The sequence below is a fragment of the Panthera tigris genome, chromosome B1 (assembly GCF_018350195.1).
Source record: "Panthera tigris isolate Pti1 chromosome B1, P.tigris_Pti1_mat1.1, whole genome shotgun sequence".
Taxonomy (NCBI): domain Eukaryota; kingdom Metazoa; phylum Chordata; class Mammalia; order Carnivora; family Felidae; genus Panthera; species Panthera tigris.
In genome coordinates, this window is record NC_056663.1 from 198,329,827 (window position 1) to 198,352,358 (window position 22,532).

Consider the following 22,532-nt stretch of genomic DNA (forward strand, 5'->3'; position numbering starts at 1 on the left):
CATGTCTCTGAAGGTAAGGGGGAAAAAGAAAGAACTATTGGGACCTCATCAAGATAACAAGCTTCTGCACAGCAAAGGGAACAGTCAACAAAACTGAAAGGCAACAATGGAATGGGAGAAGATATTTGCAAATGACATATCAGATAAAGCGTTAGTATCCAAATTCTATAAAGAGCTTATCAAATGCAACACCCAAGAAACAAATAATCCAGTGAAGAAATGGTCAAAATACATGAATAGACACTTTTCCAAAGAAGACATCCAGATGACCAACGGGCACATGAAAAGATGTTCAACATCACTCATCATCAGGGAAATACAATCAAAACTACAATGAGATACCACCTCACAACTGTCAGAATGGCTAAAATTAACAACTCTGGAAACAGCAGATGTTGGCAAAGACGCGGAGAAAGGGGAACCTTTTCGCACTGTTGGTGGCAATGCAAATCAGTGCAGCCACTATGGAAAACAGTATGGAGGTATCTCAAAAAACTAAAAATAGAATTACTCTACAACCCAGCAATTGCACTACTAGGTGTTTATCCAAAGGATACAAAAATGCTGATTCAGAGGGGTACATGCACCCCAATGTTTATAGCAGCACTATCAACAATAGCCAAAGTATGGAAAGAGCCCAAATGTCCATCAACTGACGAATGGATAAAGCCAATGTAGTTTATATATACAATGGAGTATTACTCAGCAATCCAGAAGAACGAAACCTTGCCATTTGTGACGACGTGGATGGAACTAGAGTGTATTATGCTAAGCAAAATAAGTCAGTCGGAGAAAGACAGGTATCATATGATTTCACTCGTATATGGAGTTTAAGAAACAAAAGAGACGGCAATATGGGAAGGGAGGGAAAAATAAGATAAAAACGGAGGCAAACCGTAAGAGACTCTTAAATACAGAGAACAAACTGAGGATTGCTGGAGGGGAGGTGGGTGGGGGAATAGTCTAGATGGGGGATGGGCATTAAGGAGGGCACTTGTTGGGATGAGCACTGGATGTCGTAAGGAAGTGATGAATCACTGGGTTCTACTCCTGAAACCAACACTACCCTGTATGTCAATGAACTTGAATTTAATTAAATAAATTTGAAAAAACAAAAACAATCAGCTATTTATTTATTATTCCTTTTTAAGAATTTGAGAGTGGTTGACACATAATGTTACATATTAGTTTACTGGTGTGCGGCACAGTGATTTGACAGATTTATACCATATGCTGTACTCACCTCAAGTGTAGGGGCTCCCGTCATCTTACGATGCTGTTTCAATATCGTTGACTATATTCCTTGCGCTGTGCCTTTTATTCTCGTGACTTACTCATTCCATAACTGGAAGCCTGTGTCTCCCCCTCTCCCTTTCACCCATTTTGCTACCCCCTACATTAAATATTTTTAATAGAAAATAAAAAGTGTCAGTAAAGTGTGGAGAATTGGAGCCCTCGTAAATTGTTGGCGCGATGTAAAATCGTGCAGGGGCTATCCAAAACAGTTTGACCGTTCCTCAAAACCTTAAACTTACAGTATGACTCAACGATTCTACTCCTAGGTATATACCAAAGAGAACTGAAAACACATGTTCACAGAAAAATGTGTACACGGGTGTTCATAATAGCATTATTCTTAATAGGCAAAAAGTGGAAACATCCAGATGCTTATCGGCTGCTGAATGGATAGACAAAATGTGGGCTATGCATATGAAGAAATACTATTCCAGCCTTGATGAGAACAAAGCACTGACCCACACCATGGGCAAACTTTGAAAACATTGGGCTAAGTGAAACAGATTGGTCACAAGAAACCACATCTGGTATGATTCCATTTATTTAAGTAATCCAGAATTAGCAAATCCATAGAGACAGAAAGTACTGAGTGTTTGCCTAGGGATTGGGGAAAGGGTTGTGCAGGGGGAGGGGAGGTCAGGAGTGACTGCTGACAGGTACGGGGTTTCTTTTTGGGGTCTTGAGATTCTCTGGATGTAGAGGTGTGGTTGTACAACGTTGTGAGGGTACTCCAGTCCATGAACTCTATACCTTAAGATGGTGAGTTTATGTTGTGTGAACTATATCTCAATAAAAGTATTGTAAAAAATAATCAGACGAGCATGACAGTTAATTTTATGTGTCAACTTGACTGGTCATGGGGTGCCTGGGTGTCTGGTTAAACATTTAAACATTTACTTCTGCGTGTGTGTTGGTGAGGGTGTTTCCAGAAGAGGTTAACAGCAGTGGAGTGAGTAACGTGCATTGCCCTGCCCTACGTAGTTTGGGCAACATCCAATCCAAGGAGGACGTGAATAGAACAGGAGGATGAAGGTAGGATTTGTCCTCTCTGCTTGACTGCTAGAGTGGACATCAACCTTCTGGCCTCAGGGTTGCAGGTGCTCAGGCCTTCAGACACAGACTGGAACCTATGCCATCAACTCTGCGGGGCTCAAGCCCTCCCACTATATTGCCAGCCTTCCCGGGTCTCTAGGTTACAGAGAGCAGATTGTAAGACGTCTTAAACTCCATAATTGTGTGAGCTAAGGCCTTATAATAACATTTTGTATAGATACGAATATTGACCTCATAGATTCTCTTTTTCTGGAGACCCTGATGAATGCGGCCAGAACAAAGAAAAGAAATCAGCAGCGGCCATATAGTATTTATTTTCTGCTCCCAATTATTTCTGAATCAATAGTGCAATCTTAGGGCAAGCCTTGCAATTAATTCCTTCATCCGGCCTGCATTTACTGCACTCACACTAGCTTCTAGTGCCTCTAGTGTAGACAGAAATGAGGCTTGGGCTCCCCCTGGAGGGGCTCACTGCTTGGCAGGTGAGACAGACATAAGTTGGGTCTCCCGGCCTCCAGGGCGGTGCTCTTGTTGACAGAGACCGGCTTTGCTTGGGTGGGGAGGGCTTTGGGAATGAGGAGTAGGGGCATTTTCACCAGGAGTGGGCAGTCTGAAGGCATGTGAGTGGTGTGGTTGGGGTCCACGCAGCCGTGGCTGAGGGCCCACTGGGAAAACATCATCCTGACCTCAGATGCCAGGCTGGGGTTTGAGCTATAACTTAATGCTAAGTTGAAGGTTATATGGCTTTAAGAACATTAACAGATACGGCGTTCTGAAAACATAATGGGGTTTGTTTATTAAGATAGTATGTATTATTCTAGGCCTCCGTACTTGGTTTGGGTAAACATTGGTGAGTAAAAGAGGCATCATCCTTTTTGGTGGCAGCATGATGTATGATGGGGAACATGAATAATATGTTTCAGTAACCCATTCTTTTTTATTTTTTTAATTTTTTAACGTTTATTTATTTTTGAGGCCGAGAGAGACAGAGCATGAACGGGGGAGGGTCAGAGAGAGGGAGACACAGAATCCGAAGCAGGCTCCAGGCTCCAAGCTGTCAGCACAGAGTCCGACGCGGGGCTCGAACTCACGGACCGCGAGATCATGACCTGAGCTGAAGTCGGACGCTTAACCGACTGAGCCCCCTAGGCGCCCCTCAGTAACCCATTCTTATTAGAATGGTTAAGTAGCTAGGGGACGTACTGTGATGAAATGCTATTAATCACTCAAAGCCATGTTTGTTGGTAGTTTTTTTTTAACTTTTTACGTTTATTTACTTTTGAGAGAGAGAGAGAGAGAGAGAGAGAGAGAGAGAGAGAGAGAGAGAGAGTGAGAGCGCGGAGGAGGGGCAGAGAGAGAGGGAGACACAGAATCCAAAGAAGGCTCCAGGCTCTGGGCTGTCAGCACAGAGCCCGACGTGGGGCTTGAACTCACGAAGCATGAGATCATGACCTGAGCCAAAGTCAGACGCTCAACCAACTGAGCCACCTGGGCGCCCCTTTGTTTGTTGGTAATTTTGACGGGAGATGTTTAAGATATAAGTGGCAGAGCAGGTTACTGAGAAGCACTGATAAAAAGAAATGACTGCCGAGAATTATATCACTTGTTTCCTTTTGGTGGAAACGTAAATCATGTTCATCATCTTTTCTATACTTTTCTGTAATTTTTTAAGTAGGAAACTAGTTTCTATAACACGTGCAGTCACATAGTTAAAAAAAAATCCGTTAACTCACTGAGAATACTCCTAAAAAAGCTAGATCTTTGGATCTATACTACAACACTCTTCAAGAATTTTCACATGGCTGGTTTGAAGGATGGAGAGTACTGTCTTTGCACTTTTGAATTTTTGTACTTTCCTGTAAAAATAAGAATAAGGTCTCCTCTCCTCTCTCAGCATGGTTAGCTGTTTGTGATGCTGGAGGAACCAGCAGGTGATCCGCATTTCTGCACACCCACCGTTGAGAGTGACCACGTTATCCAAGAAAATTGATCTGCGGGTTTCCCTCACTCCAGATGGCATTTTGACAATAAAGATAAAACATCCACACCGTCACGGCACACATCCTGCTCAATTAGACTCCCCCATCTCACCCCGGATCAGTTGAAGGGGCTGCTTTATTTTTAGATTTTTCACTTTGAATTTGAGGAGTGCCTTATTTTTTTTTTTTTTTAAATCAAGCTATAGGCCTGAGTGGTGTTTTATTGTGTCGTAGCTTTTGGAAACTTGGCATCTTTGGCACCTGCAGAAGCCAGTTGGGAGCCCCCTGTGGTTTATCTGACACTGTGGGAAGAGGGAGGGTAGAGTACATGTGTCAACCCATGGTCAAGACTCTGACCCCTTTGGAGATGGCCGCTTCTGGGCCACTGTGTAAAAAGCCTGGGTGACTGCCGATGGGCAGGAAAATAGCAAATATGAACACTCGTGGCACCTAAAATTACTTCCACAATGCTAGTGATTTGTGAAGGGGGAAGGACTAACATTTATTGAGCTCCTGCTAAGCGCCAGGCACATTGCATGTGGACGCTCATTTAACCATCACGGTGGCCCTGCAAGGTGTTTTTATTCCCACTCTATAGAAGGTGAAGTTGAAGCTGAGAAAATAAGGAATTTACCCACCTCGTAAGTGGCAGAGCTGAGATTTGAACCTCCATTGTTTCAATTCTAAAACCCTGTGTTTTCTTCTTATCCAGACTGTGCTTTATGTATATGAAATCTTAGTTAATCCAACTGGCTTCCTTACCCAATGGTACTTTTATTGTGGGATGGAAAAGGGAACATGAAAACCATTGTGTCGCTAACTGGGGAAGGCTGCCTGGTTTCTGCCTTAAGTGGATGTGGTCACACTCCATCAATGTTTGTTGAATGAATGAATGATATACTTCAAAGCATAACCCATAAAAATGGTACAAATGTTGCTTCTTGTTATACTCATATATGTACGTATGTATGTATGCATGCATACGTGTATTTAATTTTGTTGTTGTGATAACACTTCACATGAGAGCTAAATTTTAAACAAATTTTTAAGTGTATAATATACTACTGGTGACTCTAGGTTCAATGTTGCATAAAGAACCCCAGAGTTTATTCTTCTGCCATAAATAAATTTTATGCCCCTCGCTTATAACTCCCCGTTTCTCTCCTTTCCCAGCCCCTGGCAACCACCATTCATTCTACTCTTTGAGTCTGTGGATTTGACAATTTTAGATACCTTCTAAGTCAAATCAGTCACTATCTATCTTTTTATGACTGGCGTGATTCACTTAGCATACTGTCCTCAAGGTTTATCCAGACTGTCACATATTACAGAATTTCCTTTTTTTTTTTTTTAAAGGTTAGTATCCAAAATACATAAAGAACACATACCACTCAACACTGCCAAAACAAATAATCCAGTTAAAAAATGGACAGAAGACATGAATAGACGTTTTTCTGGAGAAGACGTACAGGTGGCCAACAGGCACCTGAAAAGATGCTCAGTATCACTCATCATCAGGGAAATTCACATCAAAACCACAATGAGATACCACCTCATACCGCTCAGAATGGCTGAAATCAACAACACAGGAAACAACGTTGACAAGGACGTGGAGAAAGGGGAACTCATACAGTGTAACTGTTGGTGGGAATGCAAACTGGTGCAGCCCCTCTGGAAAACAGAATGGAGGTTCCTCAAAAAGTTAAAAATAGAACTACCCTGTGATCCAGCAATTGCACTACTAGGTATTTACCCAAAGAATCCAAAAATACCGATTCGAAGGGATGTATGCACCCCGATGTTTATGGAAGCATTATCCACAATAGCCAAATTATGGAAAGACCCCAAGCGTCCATTGACTAATGAATGGACAAGGTCGATGTGGTATATGATATATATACATACACACACATATAATGGAATATTGGAATATTACACATAAAAGAATGACGTCTTGCCATTTGCAGTGATGTGGATGGAGCTAGACAGTATGATGCTAGGTGAAATAAGTCAGAGAAAGACAAATACCTTATGATCTCACTCGTGTGTGGAATTTAAGAAAAAACAAATGAACACAGAGGGGTGAAAAAAAAAGAGAGGCAAACCAAGAAACAGACTCTTAACTATAGAGAACAAACTGATGTCGCCAGAAGGGAGGTGGGTGAGGGGGGTGGGTGAATTAGGTGATGGGGACCAAGGAGTGTACTTGTGATCAGCCCCGGCTGTTGTATGGAAGTGATGAATCACTGTATTGTCCACCTGAAACTAATATTATAATACATGTTCACCAACTGGAATTTAAATAAGAATTTGCAGGAAAAAAGTCTGAATAGTATTCCATTGTACTTATATACTACATTTTAGTTTCTCATTCATCACTTGATAGACATTTATGTTGTTACTGCCTCTTGGCTACTGTGAATAGTGTTGCAGTGAACATGAGAGTGTTAGCATCTCTTTGCGATTCTGCTTTCAATTCTTTTGGATCAGTGCCCAACGGTGGGATTGCTGGGTCATATGGTAATTCTGGTTTCAACTTTTTGAGGAACCTCCATACTGTTTTCCATAGCAGCTATGCTGTTCTGCGTTCCTACCAGCAGTGGCCAGAGGTTGAAATTTCTCCGAATCATCACCAGTCTTGTTTTTTGCTTTAGTGTAACGGCCATAGTGACAGTTGTGAAATGGTATCCAATTGTAGTTTTGGTTTGCATTTACCTCATGTTTAGTGATGTTGAATATTTTTTCATATATCCTGTGGACATTTGTATGCCTTCTATGGAGAAATGTCTACTCAAGTCCTTTGCCCATTTGATAATAGGGTTATTAGGGGGGCGCCTAGGTGGCTCAGTTGGTTAAGTGTCTGACTTTGGCTCAGGTCATGATCTCACGGCTCGTGAGTTTGAGCCCCGTGTCGGACTCTGTGCTGACAGCTCAGAGCCTGGAGCCTGTTTCAGATTCTGTCTCCCTTTCTCTCTGCCCCTCCTTTGCTCACACTCTGTCTGTCTGTCTGTCTCTCTCTTTCTCTCTGTCTCTCAAAAATAAACAGTAAAAAACTTTAAAAAAGAAATAAAATTGGGTTATTAGAGTTTTTTTTTAAACGATTGAGTTGTAGAAACTCCTTATATATTTTGGAGACGAGCCCCTTATCAAAAATATATAGTTTGTGATATTTTCTCCCATTCTGTGGGTTCTCCCTTTTCACTTTGTTGATTATTTGATGTGCAGAAGCTTTTTATTTTTAATGTACTCCCAATTGTTTATTCTTATTTTTGTTGCCTGTGCTTTTGGTGCCATATCCAACATATCATCTTAAAGATTGCTGTTAAGAAGTTTTCCCCTATGTTTTCTTCTACAATCTATGAGTTTTATGTTTATGTCTACAATCCCTTTTGAGTTGATTTTTGTGTATGGTGTAAGATAAAGGTCTAATTCCATTCTTTTCCATATAAATATTCAGTTTTCCTAACATCATTTTTTTTTTAAATTTTTTTAACGTTTTTATTTATTTTTGAGACAGAGAGAGACAGAGCATGAATGGGGGAGGGGCAGAGAGAGAGGGAGACACAGAATCAGAAGCAGGCTCCAGGCTCTGAGCCATCAGCCCAGAGCCCGACGCGGGGCTCGAACTCACAGACTGTGAGATCGTGACCTGAGCCGAAGTCAGACGCTTAACTGACTGAGCCACCCAGGCGCCCCCTAACATCATTTTTTTTAAGAGACTATCCTTTTCCAATCTCCATCTATTGAGATATCATAGATGTGTACTCTTGTCCTTGTCAAAGATCAGTGGATCATATGTATGGAATTACTTCTGGGTTCTCTATTCTGTTCTGTCGTCTTTATGTCTGTCTTTATGCTAGTAAATTCTAGCTTTGTTCTTATTTCTCGAGATTGATTTGGCTGTTTGTGGTTTCATATGAATATTAAAATTGTTTTTTCTAAAATTATTTCATATGAATATTAAAATTGTAAAAACTGCCAGTGGGATTTTCCTAGGAATTTTATGGAATCTGTAGATTGCTTTAGATAGTAAGGACATTTTGATAATAATGTCTACCAATCCATGAAACAGATCCTTTTCCATTTGTATCATGTTTTCTTTCTTTCATTCCGTGTTTTATAGTTTTCAGGATACAAGTCTTCCACCTTCTTAGTTAATTTTATCCTAAGTATTTTATTCGTTTTGGTACTGTTGTAAATGGGATTATTTCTCAAATTTCCTTTTCAGATAGTTCATTATTAGTGCATAGAATCACAACCAATTCTTGTATATTGATTTTGTATTCTTTAACTGTACTGGATTTATTAGTTCTAAAGGTTATTTTTACTATATAACCATAAAACTGTAGTTTACAAAACTTAAAATCTGTAAAACTTCGTTTTTTTTAAAAATATATTTAAGAACATGTCATCTGCAAACAGGGACAGTTTTCTTTTTTTTCAGTTTTGATGCTTTTTATTTCTTTTTCTTGCCTAATTGCTTTGTCTAGAATCACCACTACTCTGTTGAATATAAGTGGTGATGGGGGGTATCTTTGCCTTGCTCTTGAAATTGATCTTAGAGAAAAAGCTTTCAGTTCCCCCCACCCCCCGCTTTATGTATGTATGTATCTTTTATTGAAGTATAGTTGTCACACAATGTTTCATGTGTACAACATAGTAATTCAACTTTATGTATTCTGCTACGTTTACAGGTATAGCTACTATCTGTCATCATACAATGCTATTATAATACCATCGACTATATTCTCTATGCTGTATCTTTCATCCTCATGAGTTATTTATTCCATAACTGGAAACCTATGCTTCTCACTCTCCTTCGCTCCTTTTTGCCTATCACCTACCTGTGGCAACCATGAGTTTGTTCTCTGTATTTATTGGTCTGTTTCTGCTTTTGTTTGTTTTGTTTTGTTTTTTAGATTCCACATATAAGTGAAATCATACGATACTTGTCTTTCTCTGTCTGACTTATTTCACTTAGCATAATACCTACTGAATATTATGAGGATGATGATAGCTGTAGGCTTGTCATGTATGACTTTTATTACATTGAGGTAGTTTACTTCTGTTCCTAGTTTGTTTATCAGAGCGTTTATTATGAAAGAGTGTTGAATATTGTCAGATGCTTTTTCTCCATCTATTGAGATATCATGTGATTTTTATCTCTCATTCTGTTAATCTGAAGTATCACAGTAGTTGATTTGTTTATGTTAATCCATTCTTATGTCTCAGAAATAAAACCACTTGGTCATGGTGTATGATCCCTTTATTGTGCTGTTGTATTTACTGTGCTATAGTGTTTTGTTGAGGATTTTTTCATCCATATTCGTCAGGGATATTGGCCTGGAGTTTTCTTGTGGTGTCTTTGTCTGGCTATGGTATCAGGGTAATGCATGACTCATAAAATGAATTTGGAAGTGTTTCTTCCATTTCAGCTTTTTTGAAGATTTTGAGAAGGATTGGTGTTAATTGTTCTTTAAATGCTTGGTAGAATTGACCATTGAGGGGCATGGCTCAGTAGGTTAAGGGTCCAACTTAGCTCAAGTCATGATCTCACGGCTCATGGGTTCGAGCCCCACATTAGGCTCTGTCTCAACAGCTCAGAGCCTGGAGCCTGCTTCAAATTCTGTGTCTCCCTCTCTCTTTGGCTCACAGCACTTGTGCTGTCTCTCTCTCTCTCTCTCAAAAATAAAAAAAAAATTCAAAAAATAAAAAAAAAAGGAATTGACCATTGAAATCATCTGGTCCTGGGCTTTTCTTTGTTTGGAGGTTTTGATTATTGATTCAGTCTCCATATTAGTTATAGATTCTGTCGATTTTCTATTTTTTCATGACTTATTCTTGGTAGGTTGTATGTTCCCAGAAATTTATCCCTGTCTTCTAAGTTTATCCAGTTTGTTGATGTATGATTGTTCCTGCTGGTCTCTTATGATCTTTTTATTTCTGTGGCATAAGGTGTTATGTCTCTTCTTTCATTTGTGGTTTGTTTTGTTTTTTTAATTTTTTTTAATGTTTTTTTTTTTAATTTTTGAGACAGGGAGAGACAGAGCAAGAACAGGGGAGGATCAGAGAGAGGGAGACACAGAATCGGAAGCAGGCTCCAGGCTCTGAGCTGTCAGCACAGAGCCCGACGCGGGGCTCGAACTCACGGACCACGAGATCGTGACCTGAGCCAAAGTCGGACGCTTAACCGACTGAGCCACCCAGGCGCCCCTCATTTGTGGGTTTTTAATCTGACACTTCTCTCATTTTTCATACTTAGTGTAGCTAAAGGTTTGCCAATTTTGTTTATGTTTTCAAAAAACCAATTTTAGTTTCATTGTTTTTTTTCCTGTTTTGATCTATGCTTAATTTCATTTATTTCTGCTGTAATATTTGTTGTTTCCTTCCTTCTCTTAAATTTGGGCTTCATTTATTCTTCTTTGTCTTGCAACTTGAGATGTAAAATTAGGTTTTTACTTCAGAGCTTTCTTCCTTTTTAATGTAGGTGCTTATTACTATGAACCTCAGTCTTAGTACTACTTTTGCTGCCTCCCATAAGTTTTGATATATTTTCATATTTGTCTCGAGGTATTTTCTAATTTCCTTTTTGATTTCTTCTTTAACCCAGTGATTGCTCACAAATATATTGTTTAATACCCACATACTGGTGAATTTTCCAGCTTTCCTTCTGCTATTAATTTCTAGTTTTCCATTTTTGTCAGAAAAAATACTTAATATGCTTTCAGTCTTCTTAAATTCGTTAGGACTTGTTTTATGACTTAACATGGGATCTATCCTGGAGAAAGTTCTCTGTGTGCTTGGAAAGAATCTGTATTCTGCTGCCGCTGGGTAGAACATTCAGTTTATGTCTGGTAGGTCCATTTGTCTACAGTGTTACTTGAGTCTTCTATTTCCTTAATGCTCTTTGGTCTCAATTTTCTGTCCATAATTGAAAGTGGAGTGTTGGAGTCTCCTACAATTATTAGACGACTGCCTATTTCTTTCTTCACTTCTGCCAATGTTTGCTTTCCGTGTTTAGGTGCTCTGATGTTGGGTGTGTATATATTTATAATTGTATTTTCCTTGTGGATGGACTGTTTTATCATTGTATAGTGTTTAATCTTTATCTTTTGTGACAGTCTTTGACTTAAAGTTCATTTTGTCTAAGCACAGCCACTCCTGATTTCTTCTGGTTATCTTTTATATGGAATATATTTACCCATTTCTTCACTTTTAGCCTAAATGTGTCCTTAAGTGTAAAGTGAGTTTCCTATAGGCAGCATATAATTGTGTTTTTTTAAATTATTCTAACTGAAATAGGTCAGAGAAAGACAAATACCATATGATTTCACTCATACGTGGAATTTAAGAACAAAACAGATGAACATAGGGGAAGGGGGGTAATGAGGAGAGGGAAACAAACCACAAGAGACTCTTAACAAGAGAGAACAAACTGAGGGTTGATGGAGGGAGATGGGTGGGGGATGGGCTAGATGGGTGGGGGGCATTAAGGAGGACACTTGTGATGAGCAGTGAGTGGGTGTTGTATGTAAGTGACGAATCACTGAATTCTACTCCTGAAACCAATACTCTACTGTAGGGTAACTAAAATTTCAACTAAAAAATTTAAAAAATCATTCAGCTCCTGTGTATCTTTTGATTGGTGAGTTTAATCTATTTACACTTAAAATACCTATTGATAGGAAAGTATTTATTATTGAAAGTTTGTTGGTTTTCTGTCAGTCTGGCAATTCATTTACCTGTCTTCCTCTCTTGCTGTCTTCCTTTGTGTTGTGTTGATTTTTTTTGCATTGATCTGCTTTGATTCTCCTTATCTGTTGTGTAACTTCTGTAGGTATTTGTGTGTGATGTAGTTACCCTGGGGACCAGACAAACTATTTCACAATTACAACAGCGTTTTAAGCAAACGACTTAAGCTCAAGTGCACATCAAAAATGCTATACTTTAATTTATCCCTCTCCATGCTTTATGTTATTGTGGTCACAGTCTGTATCTCTTCATACTGTTTACCTTTTAAGATGTTTTTTCATTATAGTTGTCTTTAATACTTTTGTCTTTTAACTATTGTACTGGAATGAGAAGTGATTTACTCACCGCTGTGTCGTAGTGCACTCATCTGTATATGTCTATGTATATGTCTATGTATTTACCTCTACTGACAAGGTTCATATTTTCTCATGCCATGGTGCACTCTTAAGTGTCCTTTTGTTTTATCTTGAAGGACAAAAGACATTAGTATTTTCTGTAAGGTAGTTCCACTGGTGATGAACCTCCTTAGCTTCTGTTTTTTTGGGGGAAAGTATTTATCTTTCCTTAATTTTTGAAGGACAATTTATAGTACTTTTGGTTGGAATGGTTTCTTTCCTTTGGACACTTTGAATATACCCTGCCACTCCCTTCTGACCTGCAACGTTTTTGCCAAAAAGTCTGCTGACTGTTTTATGGGAATCCCCTTGTACATGACGAGTCACGTTTCTCTTGCTTCTTTCAACATGGTCTCTTTATCGTTGACTTTTGACAATTGGATTATAATGTGTCTCAGTGTAGATTTCTTTGGGTTCCTCTTATGTGTTATCTTTTGGGCTTCTTAGATCTGGATGTTCATTTCTTTCCCCCAGAGAGAAATCTTAGCGAGTTTTCAGCCATTGTTTCCTTAAATAATCTTTCCGGCCCTTTCTTTCTTCCTTCTGGGATTCCTGTAATGCATACATTACTTTGGGGTTATCTTATGAGTCTGTAAAGCTTGGGGAGCCTGGGTGGCTCCTGGGTGGCTCAGTTGGTTAAGCATCTAACTTCAGCTCACGTCATGATCTTGTGGTTTGTGAGTTCGAGCCCTGCATCAGGTTCTGTGCTGTCAGCATGTAGCCCGCTTCAGACCCTCTGTCCGCTTCTCTTCCTGTCCCTCCCCCACCTTGTGCATACATGCTCTCTCTCTCAAATAAAAAAAGTTATAAAAAAAAGAACAAAAAATGACAAGAATAAATCCCTAAGGCTTTATTAATACATACTCCTTTTCTTTTTTGCTTCTCTGATTGAATTATTTCCAATGACCTGTCTTTGAATTCACTGATCCTTTCTTCGGCTTTATCTAATTAAAGCTGTACCCCTCGGGTGAATTTTCAGGTAAGTTACTGTGTCCTTCAGCTCCGTGATTTCTGTTTGGTATTTAAAAAAAAATATTTTCTGTCTCTTTGTTAAAATTCTCACATTGTGCATATGCTATTATCTTGACCTTGGTGAATATATTTATGACAATTAGTCTGACTTCTCTGTCAGATAAATCATCTAACTCTGCCTCATTATGGTCAGATTCTGGAGGTTTATCTTGCTACTTTATGTGGAACATCTTTGCCTGATTCTTTATTTTCCTTGACTCTCTGTTGGTGTCTGTGCATTACACAAAGCAGGCAACTCTCCCAGTATTTACCGACTGGCCTCATACGGGTAGGAGACTTCACCAATCAGCCTAGCCAGATAATCTGGGGGTTTCTACCCATTCTTTCCCTGGACAGGGAGAAGCTTGCAGCTGTGGCTTTTGTCCAGTTGGTCTTGTTGAGCCGGGAGATGTTTACCAGTCCAAACCACCGACTCTGTTCCTAGGTAACTACACTATACCAGACCTGTCAGGGCTTCAAGACTGGAAGGTCAGATGCCTGTTCTTTGGGGACCCCTGGAGAAGTTGGTGCATTTAATGCACACATCAATTGTTTCTCTCCCCAGGAGGAAGCAGAGAGATGGGATGCTCTGTTTTCACACTCTGTGCTGAGCAGAGGAGTGGGTCTCTGGTATCTACCAGCCCAAACCATTACCTTTATTTTCCCTCAGGTGGCTAGACTTGCCAGAGTGGTATTCAAGACTGGAAAGACAAAAGCCAGTTCTCCAGGGACCCCCTCCCACCCCCACCTTGAGAAAGTTGGGGCGCTGGATATGTGAGTCAACCCTCCCATGGAAGAAACTGGGAGCTAGGTGGTCTCCCTGATCCTGTGGCGCCGTGGGGGAGGGGGAGGCATTCTGGGAAGAGGATGTCTCAGATCTCCCTGCCTGTTTCAGTGATTGTGGTGTCGCTTCTTCCCGGGGTACAGTAGCCTTTCGGTTAGTTTTTGGATTTATCAGAAAGGCAGTTTGCCATGAATTATTGATGAGTCAGCTTGTCTGTGGGCAGAAAGATCCAGGGAAGGTTGCAGGACTTGCTATTCTGACTTGATGACATCACTTGCCGCGTTTGTAGAATTTAAATGGTACCGTCCGACTCCTCCCTTGCTCAAGAAGACACATTAGCTCCACCTAGAAGGGGGCCGTTTCGGTGGGAATTCGTCATATCCACAAAGGAAGAATCTCTGACTGCCCCCAGTGGACTGTTAGGGTCTTCCCAGGCACCCCCTGTTCCTGCCAAACCTGTTTTTGTCACCGATGCTCCAGACTCCAGGCACTAAAGTACAGGTAGAAGGGGAATCTGGGAGCTGGGCCTATTTTCATGAAGCGATACGTGAATTTTCGTCTCTAACGTGGTTGATTCTGATCAGATTCTTTTCAGAGGAGTAGTTTTTATAGCTTTTAAAGGCTTTAAAGGTTCGTATGCCAGTGGCACCCAGTCACTCAGTCATTAGTCATCTGGATATGCGATTTAGATGCTTCTCTAGTCACTAATGAGTAAGAAAGCAATGTGTATCAGTTAGCTATTGCTGCATAACAAACCTCCCCGAAACTCAGGGGCTTTTCACAATAAACTTTTATCATTGCGTAAGAATCTGCAAGTTGGCTGGTCATTCTTGCTGATTTGGACTAGGCTCAGCTCATTTTGTGTGGGTTCACGCAGGTGTCTGCATTCAGCTGGAGGCTCAGCTAGACAGTGGCTGGTCTGGGATGGCCTTGGCTGGGGTGAATAATCTATTTTACACGGTCTCTCATCTGTCAACTGGCTAGCCTGTGTTTGTTCATAGATCATGCAAGGTCCCAGGAGAAGGGGCTTTGTTATATAAGGCCTCTTGGCCCAGCCTGGTGAGGGGCACACTATGATTATCACCACATTTCATTGGCTAAATCAAATCTTCAGGCCCTCTCAGATGCAAGGAGGGGGCAGATGGGTTCCATCCCTTCATGGGAGGAGCCAAAAAGTTGCAGTGCAAAAGGTGTGCATGGCGATGGGTACAATGGGTGTTCAGGTCAGTGACTTAGAGCAGAGAGTTGTTTTCGTCACAGTAGTGTAGGACAAGAGTCAGGGCGTTAAGATCTCCAGGTATTACTCATGTAACAGAAGGACCCATGGAATAAGTACAGCCCCAGGGCTAATCCACCACTCGAGCACGTCTTGGTTGAGAGGCAGAAATATTGCCCTGGTTACAGAACCCACTGTCAGCAGCAGAGAGTGGGTTGAAACGCTATCCTAGGAGTTTACAATGAGTATGTGGTGTGTATGTGGACGTGTGTGTGAAGCATTTGAAATAGATTTCATGCGTGTGCCAGCTACGTATCACAGTAATTCTCTAGGGAGTGCTGCTGGCCCCCTTTTACAGGCGAGGAGACTGAGACTTACCAGGGAAGAAACTCAACCTGAGGTTACCATAGGTATGACATGATGGGCCAAGGTTCTAGCCTCCATCTTCTGAAGCCACATTGCACACACTCCTCCTGTTTTCCGGCTGCTCCCTCTGTTCCGAGTAGGTTTCTCATTAGTTCACTTGTGTGCCCTGGTGAGTCAACAGTGTGGGGTGAGGGCCAAAGCATCCTTGTCTTTGTGGGATTCTGGGACCCAGGGGAAGAAGATGCTGTCAGATTCAGCATCTGTAGGCGTATATTGAGCACCTACCGTGTGTGGAAAGTGGGTGTATCAGGTTCCTATTGCTGCCCTAACAAATTACCATCACCACTGACTTAAAGCAACACGAATTAATTTTCCAGTAGTTCTGGTCATCAGGCGTCTGGAACGCGTCTCGCTGGGCTGGTATTAAAGCGTCAGCAAGGCTGCTGCCTTCCGGAGGCTCCAGGGGAGGATCTTGTTTCTTGCCTTTTGCAGCTTCTGTGAGTTGCCTGCATTCCTGGGCTTGTGGCTTCGTTCTCTTTTCAAAGCCAGCAGTGGCCGGTTGAGACCTCTCATGGTACATCACTCTGACTTCCCTGCTTCCCTCTGTACATTTTAGGATCCTCGTGATTACCTCGGGCCCGCCCGGATAATCCAGAAAAAATATCCCTAACCAGATGTCAGCCGATTACCAACCACAATTCTACCTGCTACATTAATTACTCTTTGCCTCGTAAGGCGACATTCATAGATTCCAGCAGGTAGGATGTGGGCATCTTTGGGGAGCCATTATTCTGCCCACCATTGACAGATTGTGCTACATTGGGGAACACAAATGAATTAGAGCCTGTACTGTCCAGAAGCCTGTAGTCTGGTGTGTGTGTGTGTGTGTGTGTGTGTGTGTGTGTGTGTGTGTGTTCGTTCACGGTTAGGTGGGAGGTGAAAAGGGGCATAGCAGTGTTGAGTCTAGGAGTTAGAGGCAGTGAAAAGAGGGAGACTGCCTTGGATCTGGGGGTTACAGGGATAGAGGAAGGCAGCGTGGAGGAGGCGGTCCATGAACATGGTCTTGAAGGATGGCTATGCTTTCAAAGAGTAAAGTTAGTTGGGAGAACATCCCAGACAAAGGGATTGGTCCAGACACCCAGCTACTACCAACAGGATGAGGGTCGAGTGTATGTCACAGTCCCCAGCTCAGCTGCCCTTGGGACGGCACTCACAGGAATGAGGGGAGCCTCCTTCTGGTGGTTGGTGCCTTTGTTTTCTGGAGGCATCTGTCCCAGCCGGGGCGGGCGGCCACCACCCAGCTCCAGCACATTGTCGCCCCTGGAGGAAACTGTCAAGGGTGGCCAGATCGTTGCTCTTCTGAAGAAGCCAGGAATCTGGGTTTTTATGTGAAGTGTTTGGATCTTACAATTGAATGTCTAATTCAGTTTTTTAAAAATGAAAACACCGAGGGGCGCCTGGGCGGCTCAGTCGGTTGAGCGTCCGACTTCGGCTCAGGTCACGATCTCGCGGTCTGTGAGATCTGCTCGTGCTCTGTCTCTCTCTGTCTCAAAAATAAATAAAAACATTTTAAAAAATTAAAAAAAAAATAAAACCACTGAATAGTCCAAAGAGAAGTCAGAGGGTTTCCATGTGTGTCCTCTGAGGTGAGGCACAGAGAGGTTGAGTTATTTGCACAAGGCCACACAGTTGTGAAGTGACAAGGCCGGTACAGCCAGTGGTCCCTGGGTTCTTGCTACCGAGGTCCAAATTACACGAGCGGAGCTAAGCATCCTCTGGAGAGCTGGAAGGACAGCTGGCATGGGCCACAGGAAGTGTCCAACCCAGAATGGCCACTGATCAGAGAGGCGGCATTGCAGGAACACGGGTGCAAGAGGATGAGATTCCTCTCAATCCCGAGATGCTGTCATGCCAGGAAGATTCGGGGCATGCCCCGTGGCTTCCCAGGAGGGTCTGCACCTTTCCGCAGCAGGGGATCCGGTGCACGGATTCCGGACTTTATGTATTCATGTTGTTTCTCTGAAAGGTGGGGGGCGGGGAGGGAGGAAAGAAGGAAGAGAATGAAGAAAGAAAGAAACTAAAATTCCCTCTTTTGTGTATGCCGAAAGAAAAGGCATTTGGCTCACAAAAAGGGAATGAATAATTAAGACCATTATTGATATGAACGTTCATTGGAAACTCCGTTATTGTTTTCAAGAATGGAGCGATAGAAATGACTCCTTTATCATCATCTCTGATAGAATACAAATTTTATCCCATCTTGTACCCCAATTACAGATCATAATGACTTAGCCTTCTCAGAGAGGTTTTTTTAAAAATTTTTTTTCTTTAATTTACATTTCCACCCTCTTGAGCTGAATAACTGTCTGTGCAGTGGTAGAATTGCAACAGAAATTCCTGTCTGATGGGAACTGCTGTAGAAAAGCCAGGAGCAGGCTTTTCTAGCAAAAGCCCCATGTGTTTGCAAATCCATCTTGCTAAGTGCTATGTGGTGATTAAGCTCTATACCCTCAAGTAGGACAGGTCCGAGTTCATTTCATTTGACAGATACTTGTTGATAAAGTAACCTTACTTTACTTAGTCCCAGTGTGCCCAGAGCTGCACTGTTTTTCCAGTGTCCCCTCAATGCAGTGTCCCTTTTTATTATCGTGAGTGTTCTGCTTCTAACACTAAAAAGCACATGGCCAAAAAAAAAAAAAAATTAAAAACAAAAAAAAAAAGAGAAAGATCAGTCGGGCAAGCATCCGACTTCGGCTCAGGTCATGATCTCACGGTTCATGGGTTCGAGCCCCACATCCGGCTCTGTGCTGACAGCTCAGAACCTGGATGGAGCCTGCTTCGGATTCTGTGTCTCCCTCTCTTTCTGCTCCTCCCCTGCTCCCGGTGTCTCTCTCTGTCTCTCAAAATTAAATAAATGCAAAAAAAGATTAAAAAAAAAATAAAAAGCACATTGGCCGTGTTAATGCTGGAGTTCCTGCTGTGCCGCAGACAGCATCTAAGCCCAGAGGGAAGGGGTAGACAGGGCAGACGCATCCCTGCCCTTTGCCAGTATAGTCGCCCCACCGCTTTGCACGACTCTGGGCAAGTTACTGAAAGTCACCGTGACTCAGTTTTCTCACCTGTAGAACACAGCTGGTTGTATTTAACTTGCGAGGTTGTCATGAGAATTAGATGATCCATTCCTTGCAAAACTCGTAGCAGAGTCCCTGGCACAGAGAAAGCGAGCTGGAAACATGTTAGTTGTTGTTGTCATTCAGTACCTGTCTTGGATGGAGGGGACTGTGCCTGATCCAATGTGTGGAGGAGAGGAGGGAACACAAAGACGTTCTGTCAGCCAGTGAAGGAGAAAGGAATATGCACCAAAAATGACAGAATCCAAAGGCATTAAGACCTTTTTTTAATGTTTATTTATTTTTTGAGAGAGAGAGAGAGAGAGAGACAGAATCCAAAGCAGGCTCCAGGCACCGAGCTGTCAGCACAGAGCCTGACGCGGGGCTTGAACCCACAAACTGGGAGATCATGACCTGAGCCGAAGTCGGACGCTCAACCGACTGAGCCACCCAGGCGCCCCTCCAAAGGCATTAGAAAAAATGTACTCATTTGTTTAGCAAACAATTTACATGGTTTCTACCAAATCCAGGCTTTGAACTGGGTTCTGGGGACTCGTGAACAAGAAGCAGTCCCTCGTTAACATGGCCTGACCGTGCTATGATGTAACTGAGGCCCCCATGCAGTCTCTGCTTTAGTGAGACAAGTTAGGGGATGTGTTGAATCGTATCCTCTCGAAATCTAAGTGCTGAAGTCCTCACCTCCAAGGCCGAAGACTGTGACCTTGTTTGGAGATAGGGTCTTTACAGAACAGGGTTAAAGCGGGATCGGCAGGGTGAGCCCTAATCTGATACGTCTGTGCCCTCACGAACAAGGGAAGTTTGGGCACAGACACGTACACAAGGGGAACCCCATGCGGAGATGAAGGCAGGGATTGGGGGGATGCTTCTACAATCCCCCAAAACACCAAAGATCACCAGCCACCTGCAGAAGTTGGGAGAGAAATTTGGGACAGATTCCCCACCCCCACCCCCAGCCCCAGCCCACACAGCCTTAGAAGGAGTGCATTCTGGGGCGCCTGGGTGGCTCAGTCGGTTGAGTGTCCGACTCTTGGTTTTCGGCTCAGGACATGATCTCATGGTTCATGGGTTCGAGCCCTGCACTGGGTTCTGCTCTGATGGTGTGGACCCTGCTTGAGATTCTCTCTCTCCCTGTCTCCCTGCCCCTCCCACGTCTCTCTCTGTCTCTGTCTCTCTCTCTCTCTTTCTCTCTCAAATAAATTAAAAAAAAAAAAGAGAAGGAGCTCATTCTGCAACACATTGATCTCTGATTTGAGAGAGTAAAGTTCTGTTGTCTGAGCCCCCCAGTCTGCGGTACTTTGCTGCCCCAGGGCACTGACACACCCTCCCAGCGGACCCAGTGTCCAGGCAGGTGTTGCCAGAGGAGCCAGGAGCGTCTTCGGTGACGGGACCTACGACCTGCCACTTGGCTAGCATTCCTGTGGAGCTAGTCCGCTCTCAGAGCTGGAGTCCGGCCCGGTCCCTTGACTCGACTCCAGATCAGTGTTCCAGCGTGACGAACGCAGAAATCAGGCTCCAGACGTGTGTTCTGAAGGAAGAAGATGTAAATGGCTTTCCACAGGCAAGTGATACCACGGGAACAGCTGCGGGAGGAAGCAAAATTGGCTTCAAGCGAACCGCAGAGTTGGAGTTCTCGGAAATACACCTGCTCTGTCCTAATAAGCCTTCGCCATTTTGGGCTTCTGTTCCCTGTCCTTTACCCTTTCCGGCATCATCTGGGGTTGGCTGTGGTTCCACCGACTGGCTGACTGCTGTGACCAACTCGCAGAAGGGGAGATGCTCAAGGGTGTACCACTCTCTCTCTAGACCTGTGTGAAAACTGTGACGCCTAAGAGATGACCAGATACAGCCGAGCCCGGACATTCCCAAGGGGTCTGTCTAGGGTCCTTCATGAACTTGAGGGCTCAGGAACAAGGTCGCTCTTTTGCTATTGATTTTTTTTTTTTTTTTTTGGTGAAATGTGTCAAACACAGGTATGGAAATAGTATAATGCACACCAGTGTCTCCTTCCCCAGTGTAACAAGCGAAACATGGTAGGCACGTTTGAAGCCCCTTGCCTGTCACACTGGACAGCTCCTCACCTGCCCCAGAGATGACCGCACACATTTCCATGGGGGTTTGTATAATTCGCCTAAGGTTATGTAACCCAAAGCAATGTATCCTATTTTTAAACTCCACCCAAATCAAGTCAGATCCCTCTGCATCTTGCTTTTCTTACTTCCCATTATGCTTTATGTTTATTCATATGATGCAGTTCACTTATTTTAACTGCTTTACAAGAGTGTTCCCTGCGATTATGCTACAATTTATTGACTCATCCCCTTATTGATGGGAGATGCGAGCATTCTTCCTTGGGTTTCCTTGTGCGCACCCGTGGGAGTTTCTGAAAGACACATTCCACAGGATACGCACTGAAGAATTCTAGGATTGCTGGGTCGTAGGGTTTGCCATCTTGGAATTTTTAAGGTATTAACAGATCATTCCCCTGAAGGGTCATGGGCACTCCCACCCACAAGTCTTGAGAGTCGCCTACACCTGTCAGCACTTGGTATTATCAAACCCTAAATTTTTGCCGGTATTGTGAATTTTTTTAAATGGCATGTTCTGACGCTAGTGAGGTTGAATCTGTTTTGAGATATTTACTGTTTCTTCAGATACCCAAAATGAGTAAGTACATTGTCTATTCATACGCTTTGCCCGTTTTTCCCCCAATAGGTTGAATTGTTGCATTGCATCGGTAATAGAGGGCATTCTTTAAATTTTTTTTTTTAACGTTTTATTTATTTTTGAGACAGAGAGAGACAGAGCATGAACGGGGGAGGGGCAGAGAGAGAGGGAGACACAGAACTGGAAGCAGGCTCCAGGCTCTGAGCCGTCAGCCCAGAGCCCGACGCGGGGCTCGAACTCACGGACCATGAGATCGTGACCTGAGCTGAAGTCGGCGCCCAACCGACTGAGCCACCCAGGCGCCCCGAGGGCATTCTTGTCTAATTCCTGACTTCAGTGGAAGTGCTTCTAAAGATTTCACAGTAAGAATGATGTGTATTGTAGACGTTTGATCTTAAGTATGGCTGGGTTAAAGAAGTTCACTATATTCTGAGTTTGCTAGGACTTCCATAAAGCTCTATGAATGGGTGCTAATTTTAACTTTTTAAGATACGTTGGGGCACCCAGGTAGCTCAGTCGGTTGAGCATCTGACTTTGGCTCAGGTCATGATCTCACAGTTTGTGAGTTCGAGCCTTGCATCGAGCTCTGTGCGGACAGCTCAGAGCCTGGAGCCCACTTCTGATTCTGTGTCTCCCTCGCTCTCTGCCCCTCCCCCGCTCTCTCACTCACTCTCACTCTCTCTCTCTCTCTCTCTCTCTCTCAAAAATAAACAAACATTAAAAAATTAAAAACAAAGAAAATTTGTTTACTTATAGTAATTGCTACACCCAATGTGGGGCTACAACTCATGACCCTGAGATTGAGAGTTACATGCTCTTCTGACTGAGCCAGAAAGTGCCCCTAAGGTTCACTTTTTAATTGGAATGTGAGACCTGCAAAAGTGC

The 22,532-nt window shown here is 42.8% G+C and overlaps 1 protein-coding gene across 13 annotated transcripts in view; it reads left to right on the forward strand.

Annotated features, from left to right (window-relative positions):
• The window catches only part of STK32B (serine/threonine kinase 32B), a 400,190-nt gene that overhangs the window by 35,725 nt on the left and 341,933 nt on the right, over positions 1–22,532 (forward strand). The window contains exon 1 of one of the 13 annotated variants that reach the window (XM_042984964.1): positions 1,803–1,823. The exons of 9 other annotated variants lie outside the window; for them this stretch is intronic. The gene's annotated coding sequence lies outside the window, so the exon portion shown is untranslated. Of the gene's footprint in view, positions 1–1,802; positions 1,824–13,866; positions 13,932–14,238; positions 14,261–21,990; positions 22,010–22,532 lie in introns of those variants that run through there. 3 more of the 13 variants (XM_042984961.1, XM_042984963.1, XM_042984958.1) reach the window with 3 other exon arrangements.